This window comes from Lepidochelys kempii, chromosome 22 (genome assembly GCF_965140265.1).
Source record: "Lepidochelys kempii isolate rLepKem1 chromosome 22, rLepKem1.hap2, whole genome shotgun sequence".
NCBI lineage: Eukaryota > Metazoa > Chordata > Testudines > Cheloniidae > Lepidochelys > Lepidochelys kempii.
This window is the reverse complement of record NC_133277.1, coordinates 1,801,466-1,828,196: the sequence shown is the minus strand read 5'-3', so window position 1 is coordinate 1,828,196 and position 26,731 is coordinate 1,801,466. Positions and strand designations below refer to the sequence as shown.

General features: G+C 46.6%; 1 protein-coding gene across 8 annotated transcripts in view; it reads left to right on the top strand.

The window, feature by feature from the left end:
* Positions 1-26,731, top strand: part of PKNOX2 (PBX/knotted 1 homeobox 2) — a 691,764-nt gene that overhangs the window by 84,126 nt on the left and 580,907 nt on the right. For 7 of the 8 annotated variants that reach the window (XM_073320703.1, XM_073320715.1, XM_073320717.1 and 4 more), the window contains exon 2: positions 5,709-5,781. The exons of the other annotated variant lie outside the window; for it this stretch is intronic. The gene's annotated coding sequence lies outside the window, so the exon portion shown is untranslated. The remainder of the gene's footprint in view (positions 1-5,708; positions 5,782-26,731) is intronic. 8 annotated transcript variants of the gene reach the window in all.

Genomic DNA, 26,731 nt, shown 5'->3' with positions numbered 1-26,731 from the left:
ACAAGAATAGGTGCTGGATGAAAATGATAAATTTAAGAGCATCAAGTCCTCAGGACCAGATGGGACAGTGAAGAGCTCTATGGGAATTCCAGGCTGAAGGTTCTCAGCAGCCAACAAAATGTGCAAGGTTGAATTTTCAAAAATATCTAGTGTGGTAGAAGCACAGATCCCATCGAAAGTCAATGGGACATGTGCTCCTAACTCACTTAGGAGCTTTTGAAAATTCCACTTGCAATCACTTATTAACATCCTCTATTACACTGGAGCACAGGAGAATGGAAAGTGGAGTACAGAAAAGACACTTGGGGAAGTCCTGAGGATTACAGAGTAGCGTGACTTATTTCAGACTCAGGAAAATGGGCTGAAATGATCATTCATAATAGAATTATAAAACATCTAGGTGTACAGGATATGATAATGATAAAGCACCATGGCTTTGTAAAGGAAAATTGTGCTTTAATCTGGTTGAATTATTGAGCATGTCAACAAAATAATGGCTAAAGGAGAACCATTTAATGTCATTTATGTCTGCTTTCAATGGCCCCTCCAAGAAGCTACTAAAATTAGGTAACTAATCATGGGATGAGAGCTAAAGTACAACCATGGATTAGAAACTGGATCTGAGGGGAAAAAAGAGTAGGACTAAATGGACAATTTCCAACATAATACAAGGTTAAAGATGGGTGCCCTATGGTGCTGCTCTCACACCAGTTTGGTTTAATATTTTTTAGCTTGGTAAAATCTGCAGGTGACACAAAATTATTTAGATTAGTCAACAATGGAAAAGGCTGGAAAGGGACCTGACCAAGGCCCTACGCCAGCAAAGCACTTAAGCATGTGTGTGACTTTATGCACATGAGTAATTCCACTGAGGTCAGTGTAACTCCAGAGGGGCTGAAAGTTATGCGTGTGCCTTGCTGGGTAAAGGCCGAAGTTTGGTGCATGGGCAGCCAGAAGACAGCGGAAATGAGTTGTTGGCAAAAGCAAAGTAATGCAAATGGGAAGGAATAATCCAAACCACTCATACACGTTGCTGGGTTCTACATTAAGCATTACTACACAGACCTGAATGTCACTATTAGCAGCTCAGTGAAGACTTCTGCTCAGTGTGGTGGTCACACTGTTACCGTGCATATAGAATGAGAAAGAACACTCAGTGTCTCATGACAGTGACCTACTTGCCCTAAAGGTACGGAATAGTGTGTTGGAGCCGGAGTTGGGGGATCCTTGCCTTTTACATGGGTCTTGGGGAGCAGCTAAACTTCTGGTCCCTTTGCAAGGCTTGTGGCCCTTTTCAGGTAGTGCTGCTTCCTTGTCATTTTGCATCCCTCTATGGGAAAAAGTGCCATGAATAAATGTGTCAATTAGAAAATAATGGAGTGCTTTCCAGTAACTGGTCATTTCACTAATGGCTTATTAAATAGGGGACAACGAGTACAGTTTGGCCACCTTCCCTCTCTCCATATATCTCTATTTCTGAGACCTCATTCAGCTTCTTTGTCTAGAGCTGATGTGAACAGCCTCACACTGGCCAATTCACCCATGTTACGGGACTTTGAAATAGCCCATTGTGCCTTGCATATTATTTACCTTTGTCTGAAAGCCTCTCTATTTGCAGCTAGAATGTAGAGTTGATTCAAATGTTATAATTTTGTACAACCTGCAAAGAGATGGAAAGATGTGGCTATATGCTCCTTCATGTGTCTTTCTCCTAGCCACAGAGAGGGTAAGTAAGGAATCCGCAGGGCCCTTTGTTACACTAAATTCTATGTTTAAAGCGCTATTCTATTCCTATTGTGTTCTGGCATTTGAAACTCTGAGCCTGACTCTCCTATCACAGATGCTGGAGCAAATCAGGAGTCCTGCCATCAGCCAATGACACTGCACTAGGGAAAACTAGCGAAGTTCTCCGTGTTTGCAAAGGGAAACACTGGGAATAAAAGGTGGGCTCTCTCTACAAGGGGATGTGAGTCAGCTCCCTGTCTCTATTCCGGAATGTTGCTAGGCTCTAGTAAGGGCATATTTTTATTTATTATTTTTTGCAAAGCTGAGTAAGAAGAAAGGCCCCTTCTGGGTTCCCTTTGCACAAAGCTCTGCTGTCTGACTCTGGAAGCAGCTGCTCTCTGGAGACCTCAGCTGCTGCGTCTCTGGTAACAGTGGCAGCTGGCGGAGGTGCTTGTGGGCTCTGTCCTGTCCGTGAAATAGCCAGCGACGTGTTCCTACAAAGGAGAACATGACTCAGTCTGCTGTGTCAGTCCTGGGGAATTGCATAGGCCTGTGGAGCTCCACAGGCCTGTGCTCCTGTAAAGAGAAAAGGGCAAAAACCTTCATTGATTTGTTCTTCCTGTCCCAAGGACATTCTTCCCTCACGTGGTTCTGAAGCTCCCTGATATTTTTGCAATGTGATTTAGCAGCGATGTTAAGGAGTGACTGTCATCTCTCATGTGCAGCACAAACAGCAAAGAGAAGGCTCCACTTAGCCAGTTGGGACAGAGGCTGGTCTACGCTACCGTGATAAGTCGACCTAAGTTACGCTGCTCCAGTTACGCGAATAATGTCGATGTATCTTAGGTCAACTTACCATGCTGGGTCGACTGTAGACGCTCTCTCGCCAGCTTCCCTTACTGTTTTCGGGGAGGTGGAGTATAGGAGTCGCCGGGAGTGCACTCTGCGATCGATTTAGCGGCCCCCTAAATTGACATGGCTGCATCGATCACAGCAGTGCCAATCTACCAGTAGCTTCCAAAGGGAGTTTGGGACAACAGGAAGAAATTACAAAAGGATATTGTTCCCTCATTTCTTCCTGTTTAATTGGTCCAATGCTCAGAGGTTAAAGGGAAAGGAGCCATGTGTCTCTTCTGTTTGGTGTCTCTTGTGCTATGTGTATAGAGTTGCCAAGTGTCCGGTTTTCAACCAGCTGTTAAAAGTCCGGTTGACTGTACAGCAGGGCTAAGGCAGGCTTCCTGCCTGCCCTGGCTCCATGCAGCTCCCAGAAAGTGGCCAGCATGTCCGGCCCTTAGGCGTAAGGGTAATCAGGGAAGCCCTGCATGCTGCCCCCAGTGCCAGCTCGGCAGCTCCCATTGGCTGGGAAACCAGCCAATGGGAGCTGTGGGGGCGGCGCCTGCGTGCATGGGCAGCATGCACCAAGCAGAGCCGCCTGGCTGTGTCGCCGCCTAGGGGCCGGACACGCCAGCTGCTTCTGGGAGCTGCATAGCGCCAGGGCAGGCAGAGAGCCTGCCTTAGCCCCACCGCGCCACCGACCGGGAGCCGCCTGAGGTAAGCACTGCCCGGCTGGAGCCCACACCCCGAACCTCCTGCCCCAGGTTGGAACCTCCTCCCTCACCCTAACTCCCTCCCAGACCCTGCACCCCAAACCCCCTGCCCCAGGTCGGAACCCCCCCCAAACCCAAACTCCCTCACAGAGCCTGCACCCCCTCTCACACCCCAACCCTGTACCCCAGCCCTGAAGCCCCTCCCTTTCTGCACCCCAACCCACTGCCCCAGCCCAGTCAAAGTGAGTGAAGGTGGGGGAGAGTGAGTGCCAGAGGGAGGGGGGCTGGAGTGAGTGGAGGCAGAGCCTCAGAGAAGGGGCATGACCTCAAGGAAGCGGTGGGGCAAGGGTGTTTAGTTTTGTGCAGTTAGAATGCTGGCAACCCTACATGTGTACAGGCTTCCTCCATCAAGAAGATAGAATCATAGGATCATAGAATATCAGGGTTGGAAGGGAACTCAGGAGGTCATCTAGTCCAACCCCCTGCTCAAAGCAGGACCAATCCCCAATTAAATCATCCCAGCCAGGGCTTTGTCAAGCCTGACCTTAAAAACTTCTAAGGAAGGAGATTCTACCACCTCCCTAGGTAACGCATTCCAGTGTTTCACCACCCTCTTAGTGAAAAAGTTTTTCCTAATATCCAACCTAAACCTCCCCTACTGCAACTTGAGACCATTACTCCTTGTCCTGTCCTCTTCTACCACTGAGAATAGTCTAGAACCATCCTCTCTGGAACCACCTCTCAGGTAGTTGAAAGCAGCTATCAAATCCCCCCTCATTCTTCTCTTCTGCAGACTAAACAATCCCAGTTCCCTCAGCCTCTCCTCATAAGTCATGTGTTCCAGTCCCCTAATCATTTTTGTTGCCCTTCGCTGGACTCTCTCCAATTTATCCACATCCTTCTTGTAGTGCGGGGCTCAAAACTGGACACCAATGTCGAATAGATACTTACATTTCAGTGGCTAATTTCTGAGGATGATTAGCTGATGAACTACCTCTGTGCTTCATAGCCTCTCTTCATCCTGAATTGTGCCTCAAGGTGGCAGATAAATTCAGTTGGATAGTGTTTCCTTTTATTCTATTTGCAAAGCATCACAAATACCCCCAAGGAAACCTTTGTCCCGCCCAGCCCCAGCAGAATTCTTTGCAGAGCACACCTTGCATTACCCACAGCTACTCTGGAAGGGTTTGGAGAGTTTTAAAAGACTGTTGTTGGGAATGGTTTCCCTATGCATAAAGAGAGCTAGCCTCGTACTCCAGGAGTCCCGCCAGCTGGCTCTGGAGGAAGAGCGAAACCTGCTGGTGATGCTTAGCACTATGTCTCTTCTCTCTGACCTAACCAGGTGGTTGAGCTTCTGGGGGTTGTAGGAGGGCTACACGGCTGAGGTTTGAGCCGGCGAAGACCAAGAGAACGCACGATGATTGGGGGAAGAAAGTGTAAGAAATGGTGGAGCTTAGGGGCATCTCCTCGGCTGACATGTTGCCCACCCCTTGTTATAGGGGTTTGCAATTGTGGAAGTAATGTTGGGTCCTCAGTTGTTCCTAGTTGCTCAGGTAGCAGTGGGGACCAGCAGTGTCTTTCATTTGCCCTTGTCAGGAAGGGTGTGAGGGCCTCGCTCCAATGATCCAAGCTTTTGGCATCTCCAGATTAGACCCAGCAATGTGCTCTTTATGGAGTTGCACAAATTAAGGAGCAGGTGATGTCTGGGGTTCTCTGCTTGGTGTCCGCTTCTGGAATCCTGATTGTAAACCTATGACCTCACTCCTGTTCTGTTCTTTCATTTGTTGTCCTCTGTAATCTGTTGATCCCTGTGGTTTTTCCTGGTCATTCCCATCTGAAGATCCCTTTCAGGGATCCCTCATGCACATGGGGACCAAATAGGCCTCTGCACTGAATGAGGAGTCCTGTGGAAGGACTAGTATGTGATCATGTAACTAATGTAATGAATACATATACAGGAGGCAGGCAAATTAGCGTTGTCTGGGCAACCTTAGTTCTTGTGTTTCCTAACTTTTGAGTTTTTGATTTTGCAACTTGAATAATATTCTTTTAACACAGGGTGTGTTTCGCCTCCAAAATGCACAGAAATTGTCAGGACAGCAACATTGCCCTAATTTAATTAAGAAATTCTTACTTTCACCCATTTCTACTTTAAGGGCACAATTATAGAGCTACCCAGAAGAGTGTGTTGGGGGTGCAGCTTGCTCCCTGCAGAAGGCGTGGTTGGGATGTGTGTGGCAGTTTGCTCCCTGTAGCCCCTGCATCCTGGTCAGCTGATTTACAATACAACACGTGCATACTTTGAGCCTAGGAACTGAGCTCCATGTTGAGCTTATCCCACCTCACAGATCCATCCCAGAGTGTTAATTTTTGCTCTGACATCTGCTCTCATTCTAGTAATTTCCTCTCTAATAAAAGCCGTTTTTAAAATATCAGCAGGTACCATCGAGGATTGGATCCTGAGGCTCCTCTGGCCTTCACGCTGATCCACTGAAAGAGTCCTTGAACTGTAAGTAACTTTGATTGGCATTTTCTCCTGTCTTTCATTGAGGTTATGGGTTAAAGATCAGGCCAGAAATTTGATATTTGGCTGCACTGCACTGTGTAATGAAACATCTAACAATGAACTAGTCAGGATTTAAAATACAGTGAAATTCTAATTAGATTAGTTGGAATGTGACAAAGGAGCCCTGTAATATGACATTCTATTTAATTAGTCTTTATTGATTGTGCTTTAAGGTAGACTTCATATACTATGTGTGTAATTAGCTCTACTGCAGTACATGGTTGGCACAAGTTTGACTCGTCTGAACCTGACACTTGTAGCATAAAGATTTCCTCTCTGTGTGGAGGTGAAGGGCCAGGCCTTGCCATTTTCACTAAACAGAGGTTCTGGCCTGACCTGTTCCTACATTTGTGTGTATGTGAAGGGACTAGGCTACATCCTGTGGATAATTTACTTGTCTGCTTGTTGCACTGTTTATATACAACCGCCCATGTGGTTACAGAAAAAGTTACATCTCCTGGCCACTCCTGCTCCCAGGTAAACACCCCTGACAGCCAGAGGTCAGAATCTCAAGAAACAGTCTTATAAAAGCCTACCCGTCCGTGTGGCATTCCTTGGCATGGGGAACTTGCCTTGGCAGGGGCTGCTCCCCGTGTTGCAGAAGAGATGGGTGACTGATGGAGGGGAGAGGAGGTTGGTAAAACAGTAAAGAGGCAGATTTCTTGTAGCCCTTGTCTCTCCTGCTGCAAGGGCTAGTTGAGCGTTCGTTCTCTCCCATGATGGGATGAGTGTAGATGGCTGAGTTTGTTCAGTGGGCGTCAGCCAAGATTGACTTCCTTATGTGGAGTTTTAAATCCTCCCAAGGTATATTCGAAACTCAGTTTTTGGCAATTTGCTGCATCTCTGAAGGCGCCTGGTGGAATTCCCTTTAATAGTACATTGGCATCTCACTAGTCCATGGAATTATAAATGATTAACCGTTATCAGCGAATATCATCACCTCTGTGTAAAAATAGATTGACTGTAATGAGCATTTGAATAAATCATAAGAATGGCTAGCCTGATATCATATAACATCATGCAGATGGCTGAGCAAGAAGCATACTGAGCCCTGCCACCCTATGGCTTGCTGATTTCAGTGCTGGCAGAGTTAGTGATTGAAGGTTGTAACTTGCAGGGCATCTCATTTTGGCAGTCACATCTGTCTGTCCATTTGTCCGTGTGGTACATATGCATGATTTCTTGAGTATCCAGCTCAACAGAAAAATAAGAAACTGAAACTTCTGCACATCTGCCTAAAATCAGTCATAATACTAATGGTGTGATATGCACAAACGCCCTGGAGAAAGTCATGATTGTGTGAAGAATTCAGAGATGAGCTGTTACCATGTTATTCTTTGGTCGTTCTAGAACAGCAGCCAATGGAATGATTATGTTTCTTGTATGTTCCTCCATCCCCATGTACATTCCTGTATTCTTAGACCTTTGTGTTCTCCTCTGTAGCTAGCCATCTCTATGTGCAACTCTTCTTTGCTGAAGTGTTAAAATATCCTGGTGGCGACTTCTAGGGTATATTATGTGGATTGGTACAGGTGATCGCTTGATGCTTCATTTCTGCTCCCATCCCGTGGTCTGTCATAATTCACCTCTAGGTCTTTGATAAAATATCAGTGCTTCATTCGAGGCCTCTCTTTTCTCTCACTCTGGCGACTGGTAATGACAAAGTCTGGCACAGTATTATGATTGACAGAACTTGTAAGCTTAAAACAGAATTCCTTGGGGCCTGAATCTTTGGAATCATTTGTAGGGTTTTCCCCTTCCCAGGTCCTTTGTGTATGTGCCTGGCTCATGTCAATTAGCAATGGCAATCCTGTGTGTTGCTTTGCTCAAGCACTTGTCAGAGTGGGAGGGAACACCAGGCACTGGGAATGTGTAACTAAGATTAGGAGTCATTGTTTATTCTCTGCACTATACAGCTCGCTCCTGGACATAGTCTTCCAGACCGTGAACTTGTGCTTGTTCTGAATGAACAGCTGTATAAAAGACCAAGCAGGTAGCTGTCTTTGTCCTATAGTATCCCACTGCACGTTCTAAGCAAAAGACACCCATTGCTGTTTATGGCAGCGTCTCTGCAGTAAAGTACCTCAGTTATTTGGGGACCTCCGAAGGAGCAGACTAGCCATTATAGCCAAGAACTTTTAGGGATACTTCTTGATATTAGATATTGGTGCAGGAACAAGTCCCCAGGAGTCACCATGAGATGGTTCCCTAGAGCATGTTTGCTGGTGCTTGCTCTAGTTTAGGTTCCCTGGGGGTTAGCTTGCGGCCAGGCCCAGCCATTTAGAGACCTCATGCTTCCAGGCTGGCTTTATGTCTAACTCTGCCTTCTCTGCTCTCCATTGATGGGGTTTCCAGAGCGCGATGCTACCCTGGAAATCAAGTTAAGTGCAGAGAGTGACCTGAGGCTGTTATCTTTCTGGGAGAGTCTCTGCAGGACTAGTGAAGGAAGCATCTGTGTGGATTATTGAAGCCACAGAAGCCTTCTGCAAGGTTTTAGAGAAGGGGAGGAGTAAGGGAGGTTGTTTGTCTGATTCTGAGAAATAAGGGAATTGTGGAGATTATGTTCAAACTGGGCATTGGCTGCTAATCTCTCTCCCCATTACATGTGGATGGGGGAGGGAGGTCTTGCACAGACAGTGCCTTCTGCTCATGAATGCTGGAGGATGATGCAGCAGAGTAATTATAGTGCACCCAAATTATGGCGCACTCTCGTGTGAGTTCTGGTCATGAAGAAAGCCCGGGCTTCCAGGGATCCCGCTCATGCTGTGTGTTTGTTCTATAATACAATTTGTTGATGTGGTGATCACTTTGACTTCAGGAGCTTTCTGCATCTTTCCCACAGGGAGGCTGGGAATTACTATGGATGTTCTCCAAGAGGCACTGTAGGTATTGGGGTGACCTGAGACTGTAGCTGGGTGCCAACATCGCATACTACACATCCATCTTCATTAGCCCATCAGACAGAAGAGGAAGGAGTCGCTTGGTTATAAAATGTTTCTCTGTTATAAAGTGTCTCTACGTTGCCCAAGAGTTTATGTCCTCTAGGCTTAGTTTATTGCTGAGCAGTGACCTCTCTCTTTCTCGGAGACTGGGAATATATTGCTTAGCAACAACTGATCTGATGGGGCACTTGTTTTATGTGTCTTTCTTCACCACTGATTTATTTCTCCTTTCAGGGGGAGGTTGTTTGTCTAATTTTGAGAAACATGGGAATTGTGGGGATTATGTGCAAACTGGAGCGTTGGCAGATTCTCTGTAATTTACATCAGTAGTTGATCTATTTGTTTAGGACTGAATTTTGGCTTTGCCACAAGCCCCAAGGCAGGGGCAGCATGTTGTCACAGCACCCCTGGAGCACAGCTTGGAGAGTCACAATCTGCTGCCCGGGTCCCCCTGCTCCAGGGAAGGTGGTTTGTGAAGACCCTGGGTCTGGGGCAGCTGGTTTGCTCATGGCACAGGGAAGCAGGGAGAGACAGGGAATAGTACCCCTGTGAAGGCTGTTCTCCTTCCCCACCATGCGGGTAGCTGGTGCTGCAGAGTAAAGGGTTGCCTTGCCCTCCCTTACTCTCCTGCACAGGAGCAGTAGGTGTGCTGCAATTTCGATTTCAGTGTAGAGGAAGCCCAGCACCAAAGCTCTGGGCACCCTGGAGGGACACTTGAAAACACAGTAATAGGAGCTACAATATGCATTGTCTAAAGCTGTAGCATAACTGCCTGCCCCCTGCATCTCAGCCGTCCCCAGCCAGGGGTCGGTCCTGGGCCGGTTTTGTTCAACATCTTCATTAATGATCTGGATGATGGGATTAATTGCACCCTCATCAAGTTCGCAGATGACACTAAACTGGGGGGAGAGGTAGTCACGCTGGAGGGTAGGGTTAGGATACAGAGTGACCTAGGCAAATTGGAGGACTGGGCCAAAAGAAATCTGATGAGGTTCAACAAGGACAAGTGCAGAGTCCTGCACTTGGGAAGGAAGAATCCCATGGACCGCTACAGACTAGGGACCGACTGGCTAAGCAACAGTTCTACAGAAAAGGACCTTGGGATTACAGTGGACGAGAAGCTGGATATGAGTCAGCAGTGTGCCCTTGTTGCCAAAACGGCATATTGGGCTGTATTAGTAGGAGCACTGCCAGCAGGTCGAGGGAAGTGATTATTCCCCTCTATTTGGCACTGGTGAGGCCACACCTGGAGTATTGCATCCAGTTTTGGTCCCCCCACTACAGAAGGGATGTGGACAAATTGGAGAGAGTCCAGCGGAGGGAAACGAAAATGATTAGGGGGCTGGGGCACATGACTTACGAGGAGATGCCGAGGGAATTAGAGTTATTTCGAATGCAGAAGAGAAGAGTGAGAAGATATTTGGTAACAGCCTTCAACTACCTGAAGGGGGGGTTCCAAAGAGGATGGAGCTTGGCCATTTTCAGAGGTGGCAGATGACCGAACAAGGAGCAGCGGTTTCAAGTTGCAGTGGGGGAGGTCTAGGTTGGATATTAGGAAAAACTTTTTCACTAGAAGGGTGGTGAAGCACTGGAATGAGTTACCTAGGGAGGTGGGTGGAATTTCCATCCTTAGAGATTTTCAAGGCCCGGCTTGACAAAGTCCTGGCTGGGATGATTTAATTGGGGTTGGTCCTGCTTTGAGCAGGGGGTTGGACTAGATGACCTCCTGAGGTCTCTTCTGACCCTAATATTCTATGATTCTATATGCCCAACCCCCCATTGCAGCTTTCCCCTAAGAAAAATGCCTCCCTCTGCTGCCTTTGCACTCCTGCAATGGCCACTCAGCCCCATGGGTGTAGTGACGCACCCAGAAGGTCAGCCAGCTCTGGGTATGGGAGAAGCATTCCACAGGAAATCAGCCCCCCTCTTCTGAACTGAGGGGCACCTGACTGCAGCCATGGCCGTGGTCTTTCAAGAAGGTGGGTACCAAGCTGATTAGGGCTGATTAGGGCTTTGTCAAAGACAACACCTGGAGCTCCACCCAGAAAGCCACAGACAGACTGCTTATGGAGTGCTGGCATCATGCTGCTATCCTGAGGCACCATGTTACAAGCTGTCAAGGTTCCTTCCCCACTCTGAACTCTAGGGTACAGATGTGGGGACCTGCATGAAAACCCCCTAAGTTTATTTTTACCAGCTTAGGTTAAAACTTCCCCAAGGTACAAACTATTTTACCTTTTGCCCTTGGACTTTATCGTTGCCACCACCAGACGTCTAACAGATATATAACTGGGAAAGAGCCCGTTTGGAAAAGTCGTTCCCCCCAAAATCCTCCCAAACCCTACACCTCCTTTCCTGGGGAAGGCGTGATAAAAATCCTCACCAGTTTGCATAGGTAAACACAGACCCAAACCCTTGGATCTTAAGAACAATGAAAAAGCAATCAGGTTCTTAAAAGAAGAAAAGGAGTACTTGTGGCACCTTAGAGACTAACCAATTTATTAGAGCATAAGCTTTCGTGAGCTACAGCTCACTTCCTCAGATGCATCTGAGGAAGAGAGCTGTAGCTCACGAAAGCTTATGCTCTAATAAATTGGTTAGTCTCTAAGGTGCCACAAGTACTCCTTTTCTTTTTGCGAATACAGACTAACACGGCTGTTACTCTGAAACCTGTTCTTAAAAGAAGAATTTTAATGGAAGAAAAAGTAAACGAATCACCTCTGTAAAATCCGGACCGTAAATACCTTACAGGGTAATCAGATTCAAAACAGAGAGAATCCCTTTAGGCAAAACCTTAAGTTACAAAAAGACACAAAAACAGGAATATCCATTCCATTCAGCACAGCTTATTTTATCAGCCATTTAAACAAAACAGAATCTAACGCATATCTAACTAGATTACTTACTAAGTTCTAAGACTCCATTCCTTTTCTGTTCCCTGCAAAAAACAACACACAGACAGAGAGAGCCTTTGTTTCCCCCCCCCCCCCAGTTTTGAAAGTATCTTGTCTCCTCATTGGTCATTTTGGTCAGGTGCCAGTGAGGTTATCGTAGCTTCTTAACCCTTTACAGGTGAAAGGATTTTTCCTCTGGCCAGGAGGGATTTAAAGGTGTTTACCCTTCCCTTTATATTTATGACACAAGCAGCCTGCACATTCTGCATCAGCTTGAGTTTTGGCTAGGCTCAAGGTGTAGTATGGCAAGAACACATTACAGGGCCCAGCCTTGAGGTGATAAAGGCAAATCAACTAACAAAGCCCCTGCGTTTGAAAGACACATTCACAATCTTCTGGCCTGGTGCAGCTGGAAGACAAGCCTGCCTGGTCACAGCTGCCAGGAGCCTTGTGGAAATGGCAGGGGCAAGGCTCTCCTCTTACCCAGCCAGGCGCTGTAGGGCATAGGTGCTGACTCCATGGGTGCTCTGGGGCTGGAGCACCCATAGGAAAAACATGGTGGGTTCTGAGTACCCACCGATATCCCCGCTGATCAGCACCTTCCCCTCCCAGTTCCTCCCGCCTGCTGCGATCAGCTATTCTGTGGCATCCAGGTGGCTTTAGGGAGGAGCAAGGGTGGGGCATGCTCAGGGGAGGGTGCAGAAGGGGATGGAAAGAGGCGGGGCAGGGGTGGAGTGGGGGCTGAGTGGAGGTGGGAAGAGGCGGGGTGGGGCCTTGGGGGAAGGGGTGGAGTGGGAGGGGATCTGGGGCAGAGCCGGGGGTCGAGAAAGTCAGCGCTTCTGCTGCAGGGAGTAAGGAAGCTCCTGCAGGGCCCCGAGTTAACGGAGAAAATGTGACCCTTGCCTCTGCACTGTTCAGGAAGAAGGTGATTGCACAGGTGAGCCTTCCACCCACTTCTCATTCTTCTCACACCAGTGGCCGTGTGTGCCTGAGCCTGGAGCCCCAGGTCACCGTGCACCTGGGAGGGAATGGCTAGTGAGGCAGCTCACCTTCTGGTGTCTGGGAAGGTCTGTGTGAGAGCCATGCCTGTCTACAATGGCAGGTAGTAAGGCTTGTCTCCAATCTACACGGTTGTGAAGAACGTAGACTTGGCTGAGGTATCCTTGAAGTTTCTGAGATTTTGGATTCAGTCCTGAGAGCTTCAAAAATCCCCTAAAGCCAAAAATTGAAATGAGGCAGTATAGTGAGAGGGTGGCCACTGGTTTTTAGGAGGTTATACTCTAGCTTGGCTTCCTCCGTCTCTTTGCGCAGATGCTCAGAGGAGGGAATGAGGGCTGGGGGGCTGCAGGAAACACCAGAGACAGAAGGGGAGCTGTTTGGTGCGGTAACCTCCACACTCCAGTCACTGCAGGGCTTAGGTTTTAGAGCAGTTTCAATGGTATGCTGGGTGGAGACATTGTCCTGGGAGGACTTTGAGGACTAAATCCTGAAGGAGAAGACAGGTGGCCTGTGTGGCTGGTATTTTATTACTGATCCACCTGCTGAATTTCAGTCTGGCAGCTTTCCTAAGATGCAGGAGCTCACCTGCCATGGTCCTGTCCCTATATGCTTTGATACAAGGATGGGGCTGAATGATGGAGGATCAGCAGACTGTCATGTTACAGAATGAAGCAATTTGTCATCATTGCCTACATGTATAATAAATAGGCTGTTTCCTTAACCCCTCTACTGAGATTCAAGTGAGAAAATCAAAGCACACACCTGAGTAACCACTGGGAGTGGGGTAAAAATGTGGGTAGTGACAACATTCCCCTTATCTGGGTCAGGTCACCATCTCCTGTGATTTGAGTTGGGATGCTCCCATGCTGCAGGCAGCTGTCCTGACAGGCTACCCTAGATAAAGCCTCCAGGATTCCAGATGGGTCTGAGGAAGGTTTCGTTCAGCCACATAGCATTGTGTTGGAGTCTGGGGGGGACTGTTGTGCACTGGTGGCATCTGAATGCCCTCCCTGCCAGTGTTGCCCACACAGTGCAGCATAGGTTGCAAGCAGCCTGCTGTAGCTGAAGCAAGAGGGCTCCAGTGGGTGGGTCTTGAACTGAAACCTACTGTTGGCGGCACAGAATTTTTGAAGGTGTATGTGCAGGGTCTGGGAGGTACAACCAGAGCATCCACGAAGTGAGGCACAGCAGATATGTTCAGAGCCAGTGGCAGGGTGGTACCTTCATGCTGCCTCCTAGCGGCTATGCAGCTGAGTTTCCTTGTGAAGAATTTATGTTGCAGATAAAGTTTTTCATATCTGGATTCAGGTGGCTGCTTCTGGGCAGAGAGAGTAATGACCGGAGCGGACAAATGCTAGTTCTTCTCTCCTTGAGGTTCGGCCAGTCTCACTCACTGAGCTTCTGCAAGTGGTAGGGGTGCTGAGGCTGAAGCCTGTGATTTGGATCCGTGTCCTTCCTGGCTCCCACCCCCTGAGCAGGCAGCCCAGTAATTCAGGAAACTTGTACCGCCTCAGCTAAAGAAACCATTGCTGGAGGCTGATGAGCTCCCGAGCTGTCAGTCTGTACATGTACTCCCGTTTTTAGAAAACCCCATTGACAGGATGGTAGTGGGTCAACTCTAGCAATTGCTGGAGTGACCTGATTTCTGGGACCCAGCTCAGTCTGGTTTTAGTCCTGGGCGTGGGGTTCAAACTGGACTGGTTGATGACCTTCTGCTAACAAAGGATGAGGAGACAGTGTCCGAGCTCCTCTTATTAGATCTGTCGTTTGCCTTTTACACCGTTGGCCATGAGATTTTAGTCTCTTGTCTGCTGACACCAATGGCAGTGGGTGGAGTTGGTCTTGAAAGATTCCATTTGTTCCTAGTTGGCAAATCCCAAGGCAATTTCTTCTTATGCCCCAAGGGCTTTCTCATGAGGTTTACTGCAGGGGTTCAGGTTTGGCCACACTCCTGCTCAACATGGATATGAGACCATTAGGAGAGTCAGTGAGGAAATCTGACCTGTGCTGTACTCTGCATTTGATGACACCTGGCTCTGAATCTCCATCACTTCAGACCTGGTTGCAATGTGTGCCTGAACCAGGGCTGTGAACAGGGATGAGATGTTTGAAGCCCAGTGCAGGCAAGACTGAAGGAAAGAAATGGAAGAGTTGGCAAGCATGCTATCTGCATGCACGGTGGAGAGTGGATGTTTGTCACTAGTGACTTGGGCTCACAAGCTAAGGTTTTGTTAGGCCCTGGACTGCCTTTCTAAGATTAACCAGCTTCTGTCTCCAAAAAGAGGTGTGGGGTGGGGAGTTGCATCTGGCTGGAAGAGTGACCATTCCTTTCAGGTTTGGGGAACTCCCTGCCTTCCTCTAGGCCTTTGTCACATTGAAACTAGCTTACTGCAATGGGTTGTACATGGGGCTGCATGATGCTGGTGCAGAATGTGGCCACCTGCCCATTGCATGGTGGATCACTGCCAGTATTTTAACACAGATTCTCCGAGTGTGCCACTGGTGGATGATTTTAAACAATCAACTCCTAAATGGCTTGCCTGGTGGTTGAGACATCTTTGTCTTCTTGGGTCATATTTGAGAGCTGCAGCAGCCTCAATATAAACAAGATTAATACAAATATTGAATTGAAAACTGTTAGATTTGGTAATGCTGTTTTACATTTTGGAAGATACCAGAGAAATAAACAAACACTGTCTCCCAGCAAAACTGTCCAAGTTTTATTTAAAACGAATAAAAGGAAATATTTTTTACATAATCCACAATTAACTCATGGAATTCATTGCCACAAGATATAAGTTGAAGTCTTTGTCTTCCCAGTGCTCTTGTTGTTGCCAGCGTAGGTGGGAGAGGAGAAAGGCCAAAGCATGATGCCACTGTCCCTTACATTATACCCTCAGTCCTTGTGCCTGGAAAACACCAGCCCAGACATGTCCTGGTGGGGTTTGCTGAATCACAGAGTTGAGCAGTGCCCTACTGTGTGATGCTTGTGCAGTCCTCTTACAGCACTGTAAATCTTTTGATTACAACACCCTTGCTGATCCATGGTCATTTAACACCCTTCTGGGAGTGGGTTACCTCCTTTGTTGTCACTGGAGAACTAGCAATGGAGACTCCGCAAATTGCAACATATTTCAGTAGCAATCATAGAGCAAAATCTCATAACTCCATACACACTAACAATATACACGTTTGGACAGAACAATGGGTTTCACAGATCATGACTTTTCATATGATATCTTACATGGCAAGCTTTGTATGAAATATGCCATAATTATATGATGAGGGGGAATATGGGGATTCTAGGGTGATGCTTTGAGGTACAGAGTACCACAACAAGATTTGCCTTTTATGGCTGAGGAATGAGTATACTGATGGGTTGAATACGTGCTGTGAGACGGGTCCTTCCGATCACATCGCAGAGAAGCGGGGCTCTTTGCAATTTAAATATTTTTTTAAAGAATGCTATTTTTCGCGGGAGCCAGTCACTGCCCCCGATTTCTTGCTCACCCTGCAGTTGCTCTGAATGTGGCTATGGAAGACACTCCCACCTGTCGGAACAACATGGGATCTGTGTTTCTAACACAGGTGCCGACTCCATGGGTGCTCCGGGGCTGGAGCACCCACAGGGGAAAATGGTGGGTGCTGAGCACCCACCGGCAGCCCCTTATCAGAACCTCCCCCTCCCCCCAGCGCCTCCTGCCCGCTGGCAGGCCCCGCCGAACAGCACCTCCCCCTCCCTCCCAGCGCCCACTGCCTGCCACGGATCAGCTGTTTCGCATTGTCAGGAGGCACTGGAGGGGAGAAGTGAGGGTGCAGTGCACTTGGGGGAGGGGGCGGAACTGGGCGGGGCAGGGGCGGGGAAGGGGCCAGGCAGGTGTGGGAAGAAGCAGTCGTGCGTGGTCTGGGGTCCGGGGCGGGCAGGCAGGCAGGCAGGCAGCCCGCCCCACGAGCTCCAGGGGTCCAGGGCTGGGGTCAGGTCTGCCACTGCCATGCCACCCGGCCCCTGTGGCCCAGGTAACATGTGGGCTGCATATATGGCCCACAATGATAAATATGTTGAGAACCAGTGATCTAGAGCAAACCTTGCTCTTCCCTGTACATAGTGACCCAGAATTGCTATCATCCCACTGCCTGTACCAGTGTGGCCATCTGAACCATGGTAGGAGCTGTAAAAGACCAGGGCCTGTTGAATAAACCGGCTATTACATCAAGGTGGATAGAGAGTATACACCACAGATACCAAATTGCAGTTGAATGAAAGGAGCGTTCCCATCTACATCCACAGGAGGAGAGACTGCTGGCTGGGAGCACCAGCATGGCAGTAGACAGGAGGCGGGGGGAAAGTGGGCCAGGGAGGCCCACATCCGCATCCCTGGACAGCAGTGGGAACTGCTCTTGGCCCCAGGTGTCTCCCAATTCGGAGAGGTGTCATTGCTAGGTGCCACCTACCACTGAGTCTCTCAACGTGGGATAAGCTCCCTGCCTTCTGTCATCCTCATCCACAGGTGAGAGTCTGAAACAGCTGAATAATGGGGAATATGCCATCAGTAGCTTGTTTTGATTATATTTGAATTACTCAGTAAATCAAGATTAGCCCTGTCATAAATATAAAGGGAAGGGTAAACCCCTTTAAAATTCCTCCTGGCCAGAGAAAAAAATCCTCTCACCTGTAAAGGGTTAAGAAGCTAATAGTAACCTCGCTGGCACCTGACCAAAATGACCAATGAGGAGACAAGATACTTTCAAAAGCTGGGAGGAGGGAGAGAAACAAAGGGTCTGTGTGTCTGTCTATAGTCTGTCTTTGCCGGGGATAGAACAGGAATGGAGTCTTAGAACTTTTAGTAAGTAATCTAGCTAGGTACATGTTAGATTATGATTTCTTTAAATGGCTGAGAAAAGAACTGTGCTGAATAGAATAACTATTTTTGTCTGTGTATCTTTTTTGTAACTTAAGGTTTTGCCTAGAGGGGTTCTCTATGTTTTGAATCTAATTACCCTGTAAGGTATCTACCATCCTGATTTTACAGGGGGGATTTCTTTATTTCTATTTACTTCTATTTTTTATTAAAAGTCTTCTTGTAAGAAAACTGAATGCTTTTTCATTGTTCTCAGATCCAAGGGTTTGGGTCTGTGGTCACCTATGCAAATTGGTGAGGCTTTTTATCCAACATTTCCCAGGAAAAGGGGGGTGCAAGTGTTGGGAGGATTGTTCATTGTTCTTAAGATCCAAGGGTCTGGGTCTGTAGTCACCTAGGCAGATCGGTGAGGCTTTTTACCAAACCTTGTCCAGGAAGTGGGGTGCAAGGTTTTGGGAAGTATTTTGGGGGGAAAGACGTGTCCAAACAGCTCTTCCCCAGTAACCAGTATTAGTTTGGTGGTGGTAGCGGCCAATCCAAGGACAAAGGGTGGAATATTTTGTACCTTGGGGAAGTTTTGACCTAAGCTGGTAAAGATAAGCTTAGGAGGTTTTTCATGCAGGTCCCCACATTTGTACCCTAGAGTTCAGAGTGGGGGAGGAACCTTGACAAGCCCTGTTCTAATTATCCCAGATACGAAGTGCAACTTTATGGATAACAGCAACCTATTCACGACTCTGTGGAGCCAAAGTCTCCGAAGCTGAGTCCCCTGTCTACATGACTTCTCCAAATCTCCCTTTGACTGTATGTCTGAGGAAAGGTTTGGATGTGGAAAAACTCACAGTCAAGAACTTCCTCACACTGGTGTACATAGCTCTGTAATGGAGAGGTCTCATCATTCTGTGCTCTGTGTATGGCACCTTTCAAATGGAGGCATCTTCCTGCCTGTTTCAGAGGCAATTCTAAGGCAACAATGATTCTGTGTTTCAGTTCAGCTACAGAATGAGACCCCCTTGCTTCTGGAGACTTTACATTGATTCTTTCTTTGTTGTTTCCTTAGTCTGAAATAAGTCACTGTTTTGCAAACTCTTTGGGTTAGGGACTGTATCTCTCTTTGTCTTCTGTGAAGTACCTTGCCCACTGTAAAATAACACTAGCTACTTTCAAGGGTCTTGAAGGGCTTGATCTTGCCTTATTGACTTCAACTGAAGCAGGATCAGTCCCCACACTCAGCCATACCTACCCAGTGTTGGTTAAATGATGCCTCATTTTCTGGCTATTACGTCAGACATAGAAGAGCTGTGTGGCTTCTGAGTGCACATGTTGGAGGATTTGTAAATCCTGCAGCACTCCAGTCCCACATGTGGATTTCTGTGCCCCCTAACCATTCCTGAGTGGAGTATGATTAGGCTCCCACTCATTACATGTTAATGATCCCCTCTAAGTTGTGCTGTTGTTCCCATCTGGAGAGGCAGAGAGCTGAACCTGGGAAATGGGGCTATTTACATCTCACTTTTATAACTCAGCTGTGGTACTTCCCACCTCTTCTTCATCTGTCCTGCTCTCCAGTGCATGGAGACTGAGTGAGGCTCTTCGTTGCCCTAGTCCAGCCAGTTTGGATGCAGCTCATAAAGCAAATAGAACAATCGTCATGAGGGTTTGGCAGAGGAGTTCCAGGAACTATTTGCTCCAAAGGCAAGCCAGCACTCCAGCAGAGTCCTCTTTATGGGAGTTCATGAAGACTTAATTGGGATTGATTTTTTTAATTACCTGCTGCCTGTGCATTTCTCCTATCTTTTACATCAGGTGGGTCATTCCTCTACTCTGACACTAAAGTTGTTTCCAATGGGGGCAGAGACTGGTGGGCACAAGTGGATATTATGTACAGGAGCTTGTTTCAAGTTTATAAGTGAGAACTGTGCTGTGTTTCTTCCCCACAAAGCTCTCCTTCTCCTTGTACCTGCCTGGTCCTGAACCATCTCTGTAGTCTTTCAAACAGATGGCAATTAGAGTGTTTAAAAGAAGAGCAGGCCCCTTTGGCTTGGCTGGAGGTGACAGTGTTTATCAGGCTAGCATGAAGTGAGGACAATGCAGGAGCCAGTGATGATAGCGGCTTGGAGTGGAGCATAGGGGCTGCTCTTGTGGAAGAGCAAGCTCATTCCCACAGACAGGAGGGACCAGTTGAGGCTGTTGATGGACACGTTGTCCATTGCTGAATATTGTGGGAAATGCACTGGGGGAGGTGAGACGGGTGGGGAGATGTTAAATGGCAGAGAATAATGACAGCTCAGACTGACAAGACACATGAAAACCGTCCTATGGATGGCCGGTTTACCTGCTTCCTGCTCTGCCCTTTGAGGTGCATATGGGGGATTGACAGTCTGAGTTAGAGGCTACTAGAGTTGCTCCCAAAACCAGCATCACCCCACCCGCAGACATTTCAAACACAAATGTTAATTTGAACATACTTGGGTCCAAAAAGAGTTTGGTTTTTCCACAGGAAGTTTTCTAATGAAGAGTTTTGTTGAGAATTGACATTTTGACATAAAATGTCATCTTGTTTTAGAGTTGTCTTTTTTTAAACAAGCAGCTGAAATGAAATGACTGAGTCTAAATGAAAACTTATATTTTGGTATTTCCTGTGGGGAAAATGGAAAATTTTCATTGGAACTGACATTCTCCTATAAAAAAATGTCTGTTTTGATGCAAGCATATTTTTCAGTGGGAAAACTTTTCACATGAAAACTTTCAGCCAGCTTGCTGTCCGCAGAGAAGCCTGGCTGACAGACCGAATTGATACCTCATTTTGTACAGCTAAAGTACAACATTTCAAAGGTTTGAACTCGGAGTCTATTACAATCTCTGCTGCTGGGGGGAGTGTGGCGTAAAGAGACCATCAGTTCATCCACTGGCTGCTGTAACCAGCCACATACGTACTGAGCCTCCACGAGGCTCGCAGCATTGGGCATGGAGGTCAGGCCCTCGCGGGGTGTCTGGTGTGTCATGGCACCAGCCCTTGTAGGACACAGTCCCAAGTGACACACTAGGTGCATATAACTGAGGCCAGTGCTGTGGGCTCTTCAACAAAGACTATTGGTGGGACCCAATATCCACTCTCCAACTGCCTCTGGTGCCCAAGTTCCCATCGGAGCCTCAGACCAATGATGTCCCCCAGTTGCTTGCAAATGTGGCAGGTGATCCATCACACGCCTCTGTAAGAGGAAAAGAGCAGCAGCAGATCAGCCCCTTGCCCTCCCATCATTGCTCAGCAGAGTCGTACGTCACATGGGTAACTCAAGTGAATGATACAATAGGTTGAAAGAACGAGGAGGACTTGTGGCACCTTAGAGACTAACAAATTTATTTGGGCATAAGCTTTCGTGGGCTATAAGCCACTTCATCAGATGCATGCAGTGGCAAATACAGTAGGAAGAGAGAGATATATACAGAGAACATGAAAAAATGGGGGTTGCTATACCAACTCTAACGAGACTAATCAATTAAGGAGGGCTATTATCAGCAGGAGAAAACAAATTTTGTAGTGATAATCAGGATGGCCCTTTTTGAAACAGTTGGCAAGAAGGTGTGAGTAACAGTAGGGGAAAAATAACATGGGGAAATAGTTTTTAGTTTGGACCCATCCACTCCCAGTCTTTATTCAAGCCTAATTTAATGGTGTCCAGTTTGCAAATTAATTCCAGTTCTGCAGTTTATCGCTGGAGTCTGTTTTTGAAGTTCTGTTGTTGAAGCATTGCCACTTTTAGGTCTGTAATTGAGTGTCCAGGGAGGTTGAAGTGTTCTCCGACTGGTTTTTGAATGTTATAATTCTTGACGTTGAAAGTTGAGGTTGAAAGTGTAGACAACTGCTCCCAGTAGTGGCAGTTTTACGGAAGAGAGCTTGAGCATGAAGGTGGTGATCAGTGACTCTTGGGAGGTGGGTAGGGTGAAAGCTAAATCACCACAAAACTGGTCAGACAAGGTGGATGGATGAGCCATGCAGGGAAAGCCAGGATGCTAGAAAATGAGAGGCTGGGGGTGAAGGGAAGGCAAGAAACGAACTGGGAGCTCAGAAGCAGGAACTCAGGCTGTGAGCTCCTGCTACTTCAGCACAAAAGAACTTTTCTCCCTTCCCTGCAACCTCTCTGTTTCTCTTATTCAGTGGGATGAAGCTTTGCCCTTGACTGTTATTTTTGTAGATTTTCTCTGTTTTTCCCCTGTTAAATTAACTTTGCTTTATTTACTCTGAACTGGCATTATGGGCTGTTTGGGGGATTATTTCTGGGAGCCAAGAGGGTAACAATCCTTTTCAGCAGAGGTTGAAGTTTGTCTAAGCCAAAACCCAACTCAGATTTTCCCCCCAAAAGCTTTATCTTGACATGGTCAAAAAGTGGAATTTCCATCCCCTGGGAAATGTCAAGTTTTTAAAATGTGGTTTTGTCCCAAATTGGGATGAAAAGTCAAACTCTTGATTTTTGTGTGAAATGAAATACTTCATTTTAATAAGCATTTTTCACAGCTTCATCCATTATAAAACCAGAAGGGATCACTGTGGTCAGCGATTCTATTTCCTACATATCACAACCTAGAGAACTTCCGTGAGTTAATACCGGTTTGAACTAGAGCATCCCTTTTAGACAAACACCCAATGTGAAAGTGTTCCATTTTATTTCAACATGGTTGTTTTGACTTTTGTTATAACATAAAAGTTGAAACAAAACATTTTGACCTCATTGGGGAAAAAAAGATTTTGATAATTTCTTGTTGAAAACTTCAGCAAAATCATTATATTCCCATGAAATGTTTTTATTTTGCCGAATCAGTATTTTCCAATTGAAAACTGTTGCTGCTGGACAACTTTTGACCAGGTCTCCTCCTATCCCAGAAAGTGCTGTCAGCATGCTGCTGTGGTCTGGGGTGAAGGTCACGGGTGCAAGGAAAGCCCCTAGTGCAATGCCTTCAAATACTTCAAAAAAAGTTACTGTAACTGAGAGGAAAATGCATTGACATCATGTCTTGGAGGCTGTTGCCTCAGGCTGCAAAATGCACTGATCTTTTGTGCTGTAGAATAAATTTGACACCAACACGTATTAAAAATCCAAGCTGAGTTCAGAGCTTCAAGCTGCTAGGCCTCCTTTGAATGTTTTGCTAACACCTGTGCATGAAGGTAGGACCACACTTCAGGGTAATGTGGGAGCCGCAGTGTCACATAAGGGAATCGAAACAGCTAGGGCAGACAGATGTCCTGGCAGACACGTAGAGATGGTTCCAACGTCTGTCTACAGTTTTCTTTTTCTCAGTTAGAAAACTGGAAAATTTTAGGTGGAAAATTTACTTCCTTTTCTTTCAAAAATGCCTTTAAAAGGCAAATGAAATAAATAAAGCATTAAAGCCATGTTAAACCAGAGAGATGAAGCACTCAGAAGTCAGGAAATTCCAAAGAGATAAGATTACTGGGGCACATTAACTTGGTCATGTTGCACATGTGTTTTGTTTTCTAGTTCTCAAACTGTATTACCCTTGGTTACTAATATTACCAATAAATAATTTTTATTAACATTGCTGGATTTCTTTGGGATTTCTTCCTACTGAATGCTTGATCTCACAACCTTCCTGTACCTTTAGTGCGTTTCTTACATGTCATAGTATCTAAATTTTAGCTAGCCTACTAATATTTGAATCAGACTTATTGGCATATTGACTTTTGGCAAATTACTATTGAATGATTATAATAAAATGTCAAGAGACAGCCAAGCACGAGGCTATGCAGTGCTCTAAATATATGTTCAGAGAGGCAGTAAGTCTTGTTAGAAAATTATCATCATTATTACATCCTGGAACACTCCCTGGAAAAGGGAAAGCTATTCCCCGGCACGGGCTCCTCTATTTTTATAGATCAGCTCAGAATATACTAATAAGGCAAAACAGTAATGGAACAGTGACAATTCACTCTTCTGTTCTGATCAGTTGTTATAACATCAGATTTTAACTAATGGGAAATTATTGGGTACAGCAGATTGGACTCTCAGCTAGCTTAGGTTTCCCTGTATCACCATCTATCTAAGTGCTGCTAAACCGTACTCTTCTTATGATTCATAATAAACATTTCTGTTTCTAGTAGCACTCAGCAGCCCCAGTATGCATCCGATGAAGTGAGCTGTAGCTCACGAAAGCTTATGCTCAAATAAATTGGTTAGTCTCTAAGGTGCCACAAGTACTCCTTTTCTTTTTTGCGAATACAGACTAACACAGCTGTCACTCTGAAACCTACCGAGGACCTGAGTCCCATTGTGCTAGGCACTCTGCAAACACCTACAGCGAGGTGGCCCTGAAGAGCTCATTAGCAGAGTGTGGCAGTATTTTGAATAAGTTCTTTAAGCAAGGGATATAGATATCCAAATATTTTTGTGTTTAAAGAGTCCCATTGGATGGAAATAGCCATCAAGATAGCACTGGCAGAAGCCCCAATGTATCTATGACTCCAGCCATCGGTCTTCACCAGCCCACTGATCTGTCTTGAACTTCTGACTCTTGCATGTGCAATGGTAACAAAACGAAGTGCTCTCTTGCTCTGGTTTAATCAACCTGATCTAATGCTGTATGCTGCAGTCACATTTATAAGGCCTTTTTAGCTGCAAATCTGCCTCCTAAATGTAGAATTTTTGTGGAGTGGTAAAAAAATAATGGCTGTTCTGTGTCTCCCATCTCCTGTGCTAGTAGATGGCAATTTACATTATGCAAATAGACATGATGCAATCAAAGCACTTTAGCTGAAATCTGGCAGGGAGAGCCTGCTGATGAGATGCAAAGGTCTGAAGCCCCAACTCGTGCATTTCTGAAAGCTTTGAGGGATCTTTCCATTAAACCAAAAAAAAAAAAAGTCCACTCAACTCAACCCCGAAGAGGTAAAATGGAGCCAGTGCAAAGATGAATGAATTCAGTGAGCTGCTGAAGCTACTTTCTCAATTAATGGCTTTGTTTAATCATACCCCCTGTCCAGAGGAGTATTGTCTTACGGATAATTTCGTTTGCCTAACGAGATTTTACTAATTAAATCTCCTTTCTGTAGGTGTGACTGTCCCTGCAGGCTAGAGGAATGTTTGTAAATCCTTCTCCGCTGCTGGCTAAATAACCCTTTCCTCTCCAGTGCAAAGAAAAGGCTGGAATTTCTGAGGACAAACACTGGGTTTGAAATAAATTAGCTTTTGAAACCCTGAAAAGCTGCTTTGTTGTATGTATGTGACCGTGTGTGTGGCTTTCTAACAACATCCCCTGCCTTACAGGATACTTTAAAGCCAGGAAGCTCCTGAGCTCATTCTTGCTCTTCCTGCATGTTGGCTTCTAAATCAGGCACTGGCAGCTCAGCTGTTGCTGTGAATGTTGCCTGGGTAGGAGAGTGGGGGGATCCAGCACATGAGGGCTTTGCTTTAATAGCTCAGGCCCTGCAAGGCTGTAAGCCTTGTAAGGCTGTAAGCCCTGTAATGCCCAGTCCACTGGCAGGTGATTAGTAACCAGTATGACATCATAAACCCTGAAATGATCCTGAAAATGGGTCAGTGCACTGGATGGCTTTTATGCAGCTGGAACTAGAGCTGGTCAAATTATTTGTTGTTAATTTTGGCATTTTTTCCATTGAATAATTATTTATTTGCAGAAAAATGTTTCCTTTACTCCTAGATGGAATGTAAGTACCTTCTTCCCCCTCCCCCCCCACTACACTTATTCAGTGGTGCTTAATGATAATTGGCTCCTCATGTCAGTCCCAGCTGCCGGGCTCAGCCAAGCAGTGGGATGGTGCACATGCATTGCTCTCTAGCTAACCACACGGTCTAATAAACTATGTTGCACTAAGCAAGCCAGCTCCAATTGGACTCAGTTTGTGCAACCAAAGGGCCAGCCCAATTTGCCCCAGGATTAGTTCACCTGTCCCCCAAGGGACAGAGCCACAAAAGGGTTTGTATAAATAAATATTAATTGGAGCAAGTGCGCTAAGGTTATAGAGTTGTTCTCAAGCTCTCTGGTCTAATGAATAATTAATTATACAAAGTGGAACAGCTTCAACTGGAGAGACATTACCCTGTAATGCCGTATAGCCCAGGTCACTTGAAGACCTGTGTTCAAATCTCTGCTCTATATCAGGCAGAAGGGGAATTTGAACCTGTAGCTCCCATACTAGGAGTGAGTGCACTAACCACAGGGCTATTAGATGTAAGCAAGTTCTTCCTGAGTTTTTCCATGAAGGTACTTAGGCACCTAGCTCGAAGAGAGAGTTCACCACTGTTAATCCCAGCAGAGGGAGGTACCTAAGTCCTTTAGGGTATGTCTACACAGCAACTAGACACCTGCGGGCTGGCCCCTGCCAGCTGACTTGGGCTCGCGAGGCTCAGCCTCTGGGGCTGGTTCACTGCAATGTAGACCTCAGGGCTCGGACTGGAGTCAGGGCTCTAGGACCCTGCGAGGTGGGAGGGTCCCAGAGGTCGGGCTGTGGCCCAAGCCCAGAAGTCTACACTGCAATGAAACAGCCCGGCAGCCTGAGCCTCCAGAGCCTGAGTCGGCTGGCGCGGGTGTCCAGCTACTGTGTAGACATACCCTTTGAGGGTGGACCTTAGGTCCCACCGCTCTCCTCAGCATTTCCTATTGGCTAGCTTAGACAGCTCCCTTGGTATAACTTCGTCAAAAATCCACACCTCCGAGCTATGGCGTTACACCAACCTAACGCCGGTGTAGGCAGTGCTGTATCGACAGGAGAACTTTTTCCATTGACATAGCTATGGCCTCTCGGGGAGGTGGAGCACCTACGCCGATGGAAGAAGTTCTCCTGTCAACCTAGGTAGCATCCTCACTAAGCGCTACATCTGCACAGTGCGTGTCTGTCCACATGTATTGTGTGGGGTGCTGGACGCCTACCAGCTTACCAAAGAGAAGGTAAGTGCGTGACTTGATCACAGACTATGAATGTCGACACAGGGAATACAGATTTAATTATGGGCTCTTCCATCTAGCAGAGAAAGATTTAACATGATCCAATAGCTGGAGGTTGAAGCTAGACAATTTCAGGCTGGAAATAAGGCGTACATTTTTAATGGTGAGAGTAATTAGCCATTTGAACAAGTCACTAGGGGTTGTGGTGGATTCTGTGCACACAAAGATGCAGTGTACCCCTGTTTTTCCCTAAACCATTGATCTAGTAAGCAACACAGCA